Source organism: Panulirus ornatus, chromosome 58 (genome assembly GCF_036320965.1).
Source record: "Panulirus ornatus isolate Po-2019 chromosome 58, ASM3632096v1, whole genome shotgun sequence".
Lineage (NCBI taxonomy): Eukaryota > Metazoa > Arthropoda > Malacostraca > Decapoda > Palinuridae > Panulirus > Panulirus ornatus.
In genome coordinates, this window is record NC_092281.1 from 4,327,326 (window position 1) to 4,339,927 (window position 12,602).

Below are 12,602 nucleotides of genomic sequence, written 5' to 3' on the forward strand. Positions count from 1 at the left end.
AAATATACATACCTATACATCTCAATGTATACATATATATATACACACACAGACATATACATATATACACATGTACATAATTCATACTGCCTGCCCTTATTCATTCCCATTGCCACCTCGCCACACATGGAATAACAACCCCCTCCCCCCACGTGTGCAAGGTAGCGCTCGGAAAAGACAAGAAAGGCCCCATTCGCTCACACTCAGTCTCTAGCTGTCATGTAATAATGCACCAAAACCACAGCTCCCTTTCCACATCCAGGCCCCACAGAACTTTCCATGGTTTACCCCAGACACTTTACATGCCCTGGTTCAATCCATTGACAGCACGTCGACCCCGGTATACCACATCGTTCCAATTCACTCTATTCCTTGCACGCCTCTCACCCTCCTGCATGTTAAGGCCTTGATCACTCAAAATCTTTTTCACTCCATCTTTCCACCTCCAATTTGGTCTCCCACTTCTCCTCGTTCCCTCCACCTCTGACACATATATCCTCTTGGTCAATCTTTCCTCACTCATTCTCTCCATGTGACCAAACCATTTCAAAACACCCTCTTCTGCTCTCTCAACCACACTCTTTTTATTACCACACATCTCTCTTACCGTATTATTACTTACTTGATCAAACCACCTCACGACCACATATTGTCCTCAAACATCTCATTTCCAGCACATCATCCCTCCTGCGCACAACTCCATCCATAGCCCATGCCTCGCAACCATACAACATTGTTGGAACAACTTTTCCTTCAAACATGCCCATTTTTGCTTTCCGAGATAATGTTCTCGACTTCCACACATTCTTCAAGGCTCCCAGAATTTTTGCCCCCTCCCCCACCCTATGATTCACTTCCGCTTCCATGGTTCCATCTGCTGCCAAATCCACTCCTAGATATCTAAAACACTTCACTTCCTCCAGTTTTTCTCCATTCAAACTTACCTCCCAATTGACTTGACCCTCAACCCTACTGTACCTAATAACCTTACTCTTATTCACATTTACTCTCAACTTTCTTCTTTCACACACTTTACCAAATTCAGTCACCAGCTTCTGCAGTTTCTCACATGAGTCAGCCACCAGCGCTGTGTCATCAGAGAACAACAACTGACTCGCTTCCCAAGCTCTCTCATCCACAACAGACTGCATACTTGCCCCTCTTTCCAAAACTCTTGCATTCACCTCCCTAACAACCCCATCCATAAACAAATCAAACAACCATGGAGACATCACACACCCCTGCCGCAAACCTACATTTACTGAGAACCAATCACTTTCCCCTTTTCCTACATGTACACATGCCTTACATCCTCGGTAAAAACTTGTCACTGCTTCTAACAACTTGCCTCCCACACCAAATATTCTTAATACCTTCCACAGAGCATCTCTATCAACTCTATCATATGCCTTCTCCAGATCTATAAATGCTACATACAAATCCATTTGCTTTTCAAAGTATTTCTCACATACATTCTTCAAAGCAAACACCTGATCCACACATCCTCTACCACTTCTGAAACCACACTGCTCCTCCCAATCTGATGCTCTATACATGCCTTCACCCTCTCAATCAATACTCTCCCATATAATTTACCAGGAATACTCAACAAACTTATACCTCTGTAATTTGAGCACTCACTCTCATCCCCTTTGCCTTTGTACAACGGCACTATGCAAGCATTCCGCCAATCCTCAGGCATCTCACCATGAATCATACATACATTAAATAACCTTACCAACCAGTCAACAATACAGTTACCCCCTTTTTAATAAATTCCACTGCAATACCATCCAAACCCGCTGCCTTGCCGGCTTTCATCTTCCGCAAAGCTTTTACTACCTCTTCTCTGTTTACCAAATCATTCTCCCTAACCCTCTCACTTTGCACACCACCTCGACCAAAACACCCTACATCTGCCGCTCTATCATCAAACACATTCAACAAACCTTCAAAATACTCACTCCATCTCCTTCTCACATCTCCACTACTTGTTATCACCTCCCCATTTGCCCCCTTCACTGGAGTTCTCATTTGTTCCCTAGTCTTACGCACTTTATTTACCTCCTTCCAAAACATCTTTTTATCCTCCCTAAAATTTAATGATACTCTCTCACCCCATCTCTCATTTACCCTCTTGCACCTTTCTCTTGACCTCCTGCCTCTTTCTTTTTTACATCTCCCACTCATTTGCATTATTTCCCTGCAAAAATTGTCCAAATGCCTCTCTCTTCTCTTTCACTAACAATCTTACTTCTTCATCCCACCACTCACTACTCTTTCTAATCTGCCCACCTCCCACGCTTCTCATGCCACAAGCATCTTTTGCGCAAGCCATCACTGCTGCCCTAAATACATCCCATTCCTCCCCCACTCCCCTTACCTCCTTTGTTCTCACCTTTTTCCATTCTGTAGTCAGTCTCTCCTGGTAGTTCCTCACACAAGTCCCCTTCCCAAGCTCACTTACTCTCACCATTCTCTCCACCCCAACATTCTCTCTTCTTTTCTGAAAACCTCTACAAATCTTCACCTTCGCCTCCACAAGATAATGATCAGACATCCCTCCAGTTGCACCTCTCAGCACATTAACATCCAAAAGTCTCTCTTTTTCGCCCCTATCAATTAACACATAATCCAATAATGCTCTCTGGCCATCTCTCCTACTTACATACGTATACTTATATATATATCTCTTTTTAAACCAGGTATTCCCAATCACCAATCCTTTTTCAGCACATAAATCTACAAGCTCTTCACCATTTCCATTTACAACACTGAACACCCCATGTATACCAATTATTCCCCTAACTGCCACATTACTCACCTTTGCATTCAAATCACCCAACACTATAACCCGGTCTCGTGCATCAAAACCACTAACACACTCATTCAACTGCTCCCAAAACACTTGCCTCATGATCTTTCTTCTCATGCCCAGGTGCATATGCACCCATAATCACCCATCTCTCTCCATCAACTTTCAGTTTTACCCATATCAATCTAGAGTTTACTTTCTTACACTCTACCACATACTCCCACCACTCCTGTTTCAGGAGTAGTGCTACTCCTTCCCTTGCTCTTGTCCTCTCACAAACCCCTGACTTTACTTCCAAGACATTCCCAAACCACTCTTCCCCTTTACCCTTGAACTTCGTTTCACTCAGAGCCAAAACATCCAGGTTCCTTTCCTCAAACATACTACCTATATCTCCTTTTTTCTCATCTTGGTTACATCCACACACATTTAGACACCCCAATCTGAGCCTTCGAGGAGGATGAGCACTCCCTGCATGACTCCTTCTTCTGTTTCCCCTTTTAGAAAGTTAAAATACAAAGAGGGGAGGGTTACTAGCCCCCCCTCTCCTGTCCCCTTTAGTTGCCTTCTACGACAAGTGAGGAATGCGTTGGAAGTATTCTTTCTCCCCTATCCCCAGGGGATACCCTCCCATATAATTTCCCAAGAATACTCAACAAACTTATACCTCTGTAATTTGAGCACTCACTCTTATCCCCTTTGCCTTTGTACAATGGCACTATGCATGCATTCTGCCAATCCTCAGGCACCTCACCATGAATCATACATACATTAAATAACTTTACCAACCAGTCAACAATACAGTCTCCCCCTTTTTAATAAATTCCACTCCAATACCATCCAAACCTGCTGCCTTGCCAGCTTTCATCTTCTGCAATGCTTTTACTACCTCTTCTCTGTTTACCAAATCATTTTTCTTAACCTTCTCACTTTGCATACCACTTCGACCAAAACACCCTATATCTGCCATTCTATCATCAAACACATTCAACAAACCTTCAAAATACTCACTCCATCTCCTTCTCACATCACTACTTGTTATCACCTCCCCATTAGCCCCCTTCACTGAAGTTCCCATTTGTTCCCTATTTTACACACTTTATTTACCTCCTTCCAAAACATCTTTTTATTCTCCCTAAAATTTAATGATACTCTCTCACCCCATCTCTCATTTACCCTCTTGCACCTTTCTCTTGACCTCCTGCCTCTTTCTTTTATACATTCTCCCACTCATTTGCATTATTTCCCTGCAAAAATTGTCCAAATGCCTCTCTCTTCCCTTTCACTAATAATCTTACTTCTTCATCCCACCACTCACTACCCTTTCTAATTTGCCCACGTCCCACACTTCTCATGCCACAAGCATCTTTTGCGCAAGCCATCACTGCTTCCCTAAATACATCTCATTCCTCCCCCACTCCCCTTACCTCCTTTGTTCTCACCTTTTTCCATTCTGTAGTCAGTCTCTCCTGGTACTTCCTCACACAAGTCTCCTTCCCAAGCTCGCTCACTCTCACCACTCTCTTCACCCCAACATTCTCTCTTCTTTTCTGAAAACCTCTACAAATCTTCACCTTCGCCTCCACAAGATAATGATCAGACATCCCTCCAGTTGCACCTCTCTAGCACATTAACATCCAAAAGTCTCTGTTTCGCGCGCCTATCAATTAACACATAATCCAATAACGCTCTCTGGCCATCTCTCCTATTTACATACGTATACTTATGTATATCTCGCTTTTTAAACCAAGTACTCCCAATCACCAGTCCTTTTTCTGCACATAAATCTACAAGCTCTTCACCATTTCCATTTACAACACTGAACACCCCATGTATACCAATTATTCCCTCAACTGCCAAATTACTCACCTTTGCATTCAAATCACCCATCACTATAACCTGGTCTCGTGCATCAAAACCACTAACACACTCATTCAGCTGCTCCCAAAACACTTGCCTCTCATGATCTTTCTTCTCATGCCGAGGTGCATATGCACCAATAATCACCCATCTCTCTTCATCAACTTTCAGTTTTAACCATATCAATCTAGAGTTTACTTTCTTACACTCTACCACATACTCCCACCACTCCTGTTTCAGGAGTAGTGCTACTCCTTCCCTTGCTCTTGTCCTCTCACTAACCCCTGACTTTACTCCCAAGACATTCCCAAACCACTCTTCCCCTTTACCGTTGAGCTTCATTTCACTCAGAGCCAAAACATCCAGGTTCCTTTCCTCAAACATACTACCTATCTCTCCTTTTTTCTCATCTTGGTTACATCCACACACATTTAGACACCCCAATCTGAGCCTTCGAGGAGGATGAGCATTCCCCGCGTGACTCCTTCTTCTGTTTCCCCTTTTAGAAAGTTAAAATACAAGGAGGGGAGAGTTTCTAGCCCCCCGCTCCCGTCCCCTTTAGTCGCCTTCTACGACACGTGAGGAATGCATGGGAAATATTCTTTCTCCCCTATCCCCAGGGGATATTTTTTTCATACACCTTGCCATTTCTTGTTTCAGCAGGGTAGCACTAGAAACAAAGAAATGGTCTCATTTGCATAAATCCACTCTCAAGCTTTTATGTATAATGTACTGAAACCAGAGCCCCCCTATCCACAACCAGTCCCCACAGACATTTGATCATGTGGCATGTTTCAGCCCACTGACATCGCCCTCAATACACCACTTCACTCCAGTTTGCTGTATTCCTTGCATGCCTCAAACACTCCTCCATGTTCAGGCCCCAAACACAAAGCATCTTCCACTTCGTCCTCCCACTTCCTCTTCAGTTTCTCCCTTTTCCTTGTTCCCTCTACTACTGACATGTAATACTCTCAGTCATCCACTTGAACATACCCTCTTCAGCTCTCTCATACATACTCTTACTAAGACACTTCTCTTATCCTATCATTTCTTATTTGATCAAGCCTCCTCACACCACATATTGTACTCTAACATTTCATTTTCATATCTGCTTCCAAGTATTTCAAACACTCCTCTTCCTCCACTACACCTCCATTCAAAATCACACTTCAAACATCCTGTCTCCACAGCATAAATTTAACTATTTTATCCACATTAACTCTAAACTTTCTCCTTTCACACACTCTCCCACTCTCTGGAACCAGTTTCTGCAGCTTTTTGCTCAAATCTTCCACCAGAGCTAAGTTATTAGCAAACAGCAACTGACTCACCAAGGTCCCTCACCTCCTAACAGACTGCAGACCTGCCCATCTCCCCAAGACCCTCGCATACCCTTCCCTCACTACACCAGTCATATACAGATTAAACATCCATGGTGACATTACACACCCCTTCCAGAGACTCGCCTTCACCTGAAACCACTCATCTTCCTTTTCCCCTAGTCGTCCTTTGTTTAGAAAATTGAAAGTTGTCTTCCTTCTTTCACTGTAAGCTAATTCACAGCCTTACTCTTGCTGTTACTTAGCTAGTATTTCAGATACCATCTACATTGCCCTTTAATTTTTTTTGTGTGTGTGTATGTGATTACTATTTGCACATTGCAAAGGAAGTTTTGTACTCATAGGGCAAAACTGCAACAAGTGCAAGTGTTTGTGTCTGTCCGCCAATTTTAAAATGACTACAGCTTGTTATATTAAAAGATAGATCAGTTCAATGATACTAAGCAAGCCTCAACATAGTAGAAGGTGGCAGCACTATTTTTAGGTATGTGCCTTTATTCCTCAATGCCTGATTCCTGCTTTTTGAAACAGGAGCTCTTAATCAATACTTGTAAAGAAGGGCCAAATGTATTTAGTTTCAAGAATACATTACTATAATAATTTTAGTACACTGTATATTTAACAAATCTATTTCACATTGTAAATCATTTGCATTTTCCTGCATTCTTCAACTCTGGAGAAGCTATCATTCTTATAGCCTATCCCAAAGGGTTTACTGTGATTATGATTACTGTCTGCATTATACAAAAATCATAATCTGCTTTATATGATCGTCTATGTTTTCTGCACCATATAACAGTATTTTCTACTCAATACCTTTCTTCCATAAATGCTACATACAAATCCATTTGCTTTTCTAAGTATTTCTCACATACATTCTTCAAAGCAAACACCTGATCCACACATCCTCTACCACTTCTGAAACCTTACTGCTCTTCCCCAATCTGATGCTCTGTACATGCCTTCACCCTCTCAATCAATACCCTCCCATATAACTTACCAGGAATACTCAACAAACTTATACCTCTGTAATTTGAGCACTCACTCTTATCCCCTTTGCCTTTGTACAATGGCACTATGCAAGCATTCCGCCAATCCTCAGGCACCTCACCATGAATCATACATACATTAAATAACCTTACCAACCAGTCAACAATATAGTCACCCCCTTTTCTAATAAATTCCACTGCAATACCATCCAAACCTGCTGCCTTGCCGGCTTTCATCTTCCGCAAAGCTTTACTACCTCTTCTCTGTTTACCAAATCATTTTCCCTAACCCTCTCACTTTGCACACCACGTCGACCAAAACACCCTATATCTGCCAATCTTATCATCAAACACATTCAACAAACCTTCAAAATACTCCATCTCCTCACATCACCACTACTTGTTATCACCTCCCCATTAGCCCCCCCCTTGTCTTACGCACTTTATTTACCTCCTTCCAGAACATCTTTTTATTCTCCCTAAAATTTAATGATACTCTCTCACCCCAACTCTCATTTGCCCTCTTTTTCACCTCTTGCACCTTTCTCTTGACCTCCTGCCTCTTACTTTTATACATCTTCCACTTATTTGCAATTTTTCCCTGCAAAAGTCATCCAAATGCTGCCTCTCTCTTCTCTTTCACTAACAATCTTACTTCTTCATCCCACCACTCACTACCCTTTCTAATCAACCCACCTCCCATGCTTCTCATGCCACAAGCATCTTTTGCGCAAGCCATCACTGCTTCCCTAAATACATCCCATTCCTCCCCCACTCCCCTTACCTCCTTTGTTCTCACCTTTTTCCATTCTGTACTCAGTCACTCCTGGTACTTCCTCACACAAGTCTCCTTCCCAAGCTCACTTACTCTCACCATTCTCTTCACCCCAACATTCTCTCTTCTTTTCTGAAAACCCATACAAATCTTCACCTTCGCCTCCACAAGATAATGATCAGACATCCCTCCAGTTGCACCTCTCAGCACATTAACATCCAAAAGTCTCTCTTTTTCGCCCCTATCAATTAACACATAATCCAATAATGCTCTCTGGCCATCTCTCCTACTTACATACGTATACTTATATATATATCTCTTTTTAAACCAGGTATTCCCAATCACCAATCCTTTTTCAGCACATAAATCTACAAGCTCTTCACCATTTCCATTTACAACACTGAACACCCCATGTTCCCAATTATTCCCTCAACTGCCACATTACTCACCTTTGCATTCAAATCACCCATCACTATAATCCGGTCTTGTGCATCAAAACCACTAACACATTCATTTAGCTGCTCCCAAAACACTTGCCTCTCATGATCTTTCTTCTCATACCCAGGTGCATATGCACCAATAATCACCCATCTCTCTCCATCAACTTTCAGTTTTACCCATATTAATCTAGAATTTACTTTCTTACATTCTATCACATACTCCCACAACTCCTGTTTCAGGAGTAGTGCTACTCCATCCCTTGCTCTTGTCCTCTCACTAACCCCTGACTTTACTCCCAAGACATTCCCAAACCACTATTCCCCTTTACCCTTGAGCTTCGTTTCACTCTGAGCCAAAACATCCAGGTTCCTTTCCTCAAACATACTACCTATCTCTCCTTTTTTCACATCTTGGTTACATCCACACACATTAAGACACCCCAATCTGAGCCTTCCAGGAGGATGAGCACTCCCCCGAGACTCCTTCTTCTGCTTCCCCTTTTAGAAAGTTAAAATACAAGCAGGGGAGGATTTCTGGCCCCCCGCTCCCGTCCCCTCTAGTCGCCTTCTACGACACGTGAGGAATGTGTGGGAAGTATTCTTTCTCCCCTATCCCCAGGGATAATATATATATATATATATATATATATATATATATATATATATATATATATATATATATATATATATATATAGTGAAGAGCGTAAATGGGGAGGTGATAACAAGTAGTGGTGATGTGAGAAGGAGATGGAATGAGTATTTTGAAGGTTTGTTGAATGTGTCTGATGACAGAGTGGCAGATATAGGGTGTTTGGGTCGAGGTGGTGTGCAAAGTGAGAGGGTTAGGGAGAATGATTTGGTAGACAGAGAAGAGGTAGTAAAAGCTTTGCGGAAGATGAAAGCCGGCAAGGCAGCAGGTTTGGATGGTATTGCAGTGGAATTTATTAAAAAAGGGGGTGACTGTATTGTTGACTGGTTGGTAAGGTTATTTAATGTATGTATGACTCATGGTGAGGTGCCTGAGGATTGGCGGAATGCGTGCATAGTGCCATTGTACAAAGGCAAAGGGGATAAGAGTGAGTGCTCAAATTACAGAGGTATAAGTTTGTTGAGTATTCCTGGTAAATTATATGGGAGGGTATTGATTGAGAGGGTGAAGGCAGGTACAGAGCATCAGATTGGGGAAGAGCAGTGTGGTTTCAGAAGTGGTAGAGGATGTGTGGATCAGGTGTTTGCTTTGAAGAATGTATGTGAGAAATACTTAGAAAAGCAAATGGATTTGTATGTAGCATTTATGGATCTGGAGAAGGCATATGATAGAGTTGATAGAGATGCTCTGTGGAAGGTATTAAGAATATATGGTGTGGGAGGCAAGTTGTTAGAAGCAGTGAAAAGTTTTTATCGAGGATGTAAGGCATGTGTACGTGTAGGAAGAGAGGAAAGTGATTGGTTCTCAGTGAATGTAGGTTTGCGGCAGGGGTGTGTGATGTCTCCATGGTTGTTTAATTTGTTTATGGATGGGGTTGTTAGGGAGGTAAATGCAAGAGTCTTGGAAAGAGGGGCAAGTATGAAGTCTGTTGGGGATGAGAGAGCTTGGGAAGTGAGTCAGTTGTTGTTCGCTGATGATACAGCGCTGGTGGCGGATTCATGTGAGAAACTGCAGAAGCTGGTGACGGAGTTTGGTAAAGTGTGTGGAAGAAGAAAGTTAAGAGTAAATGTGAATAAGAGCAAGGTTATTAGGTACAGTAGGGTTGAGGGTCAAGTCAATTGGGAGGTGAGTTTGAATGGAAAAAAACTGGAGGAAGTGAAGTGTTTTAGATATCTGGGAGTGGATCTGTCAGCGGATGGAACCATGGAAGCGGAAGTGGATCATAGGGTGGGGGAGGGGGCGAAAATTTTGGGAGCCTTGAAAAATGTGTGGAAGTCGAGAACATTATCTCGGAAAGCAAAAATGGGTATGTTTGAAGGAATAGTGGTTCCAACAATGTTGTATGGTTGCGAGGCGTGGGCTATGGATAGAGTTGTGCGCAGGAGGATGGATGTGCTGGAAATGAGATGTTTGAGGACAATGTGTGGTGTGAGGTGGTTTGATCGAGTAAGTAACGTAAGGGTAAGAGAGATGTGTGGAAATAAAAAGAGCGTGGTTGAGAGAGCAGAAGAGGGTGTTTTGAAATGGTTTGGGCACATGGAGAGAATGAGTGAGGAAAGATTGACCAAGAGGATATATGTGTCGGAGGTGGAGGGAACGAGGAGAAGAGGGAGACCAAATTGGAGGTGGAAAGATGGAGTGAAAAGGATTTTGTGTGATCGGGGCCTGAACATGCAGGAGGGTGAAAGGAGGGCAAGGAATAGAGTGAATTGGAGCGATGTGGTATACAGGGGTTGACGTGCTGTCAGTGGATTGAATCAGGGCATGTGAAGCGTCTGGGGTAAACCATGGAAAGCTGTGTAGGTATGTATATTTGCGTGTGTGGACGTATGTATATACATGTGTATGGGGGGGGGGTTGGGCCATTTCTTTCGTCTGTTTCCTTGCGCTACCTCGCAAACGCGGGAGACAGCGACAAAGTATAATAAAAAAAAAAAAATATATATATATATATATATTTTATTATTTATTTATTTTGCTTTGTCGCTGTCTCCCGCGTTTGCAAGGTAGCGCAAGGAAACAGACGAAAAAAATGGCCCAACCCACCCCCATACACAATGTATATACATACACGTCCACACACGCAAATATACATACCTATACATCTCAATGTACACATATATATACACACACAGACACATACATATATACCCATGCACACAGTTCACACTGTCTGCCTTTATTCATTCCCATCGCCACCCATGGAATACCATCCCCCTCCCCCCTCATGTGTGCAAGGTAGCACTAGGAAAAGACAACAAAGGCCCAATTTGTTCACACTCAGTCTCTAGCTGTCATGCAATAATGCCCGAAATCACAGCTCCCTTTACACATCCAGGCCCCACACAACTTTCCATGGTTTACCTCAGACGCTTCACATGCCCTGATTCAATCCACTGACAGCACGTCAACCCCAGTATACCACACAGATCCAATTTACTCTATTCCTTGCCCTCCTTTCACCCTCCTGCATGTTCAGGCCCCGATCACACAAAATCTTTTTCACTCCATCTTTCCACCTCCAATTTGGTCTCCCACTTCTCCTCGTTCCCTCCACCTCTGACGCATATATCCTCTTGGTCAATCTTTCCTCACTCATTCTCTCCATGTGCCCAAACCATTTCAAAACACCCTCTTCTGCTCTCTCAACCACGCTTTTTTTATTTCCACACATCTCTCTTACCCTTACATTACTTACTCGATCAAACCACCTCACACCACACATTGTCCTCAAACATCTCATTTCCAGCACATCCACCCTCCTGCGCACTACTCTATCCATAGCCCACGCCTCACAACCATACAACATTGTTGGAACCACTATTCCTTCAAACATACCCATTTTTGCTTTCCGAGATAATGTTCTCGACTTCCACACATTCTTCAAGGCTCCCAGGATTTTCGCCCCCTCCCCCACCCAATGATTCACTTCTGCTTCCTTGGTTCCATCTGCTGCCAGATCCACTCCCAGATATCTAAAATACTTTACTTCCTCCAGTTTTTCTCCATTCAAACTTACCTCCCAATTGACTTGACCCTCAACCCTACTGTACCTAATAACCTTGCTCTTATTCACGTTTACTCTTAACTTTCTTCTTTCACACACTTTACCAAACTCAGTCACCAGCTTCTGCAGTTTCTCACATGAATCAGCCACCAGCGCTGTATCATCAGCGAACAACAACTGACTCACTTCCCAAGCTCCCTCATCCACAACAGACTTCATACTTGCCCCTCTTTCCAAAACTCTTGCATTCACCTCCCTAACGACCCCATCCATAAACAAATTAAACAACCATGGAGACATCACACACCCCTGCCGCAAACCTACATTCACTGAGAACCAATCACTTTGCTCTCTTCCTACACATACACATGCCTTACATCCTCGATAAAAACTTTTCACTGCTTCTAACAACTTGCCTCCCACACCATATATTCTTAATACCTTCCACAGAGCATCTCTATCAACTGTATCATATGCCTTCTCCAGATCCATAAATGCTACATACAAATCCATTTGCTTTTCTAAGTATTTCTCACATACATTCTTCAAAGCAAACACCTGATCCACACATCCTCTACCACTTCTGAAAGCACACTGCTCTTCCCCAATTTGATGCTCTGTACATGCCTTCACCCTCTCAATCAATACCCTCCCATATAATTTACCAGGAATACTCAACGTACTTATACCTCTGTAATTTGAGCACTCACTCTTATCCCCTTT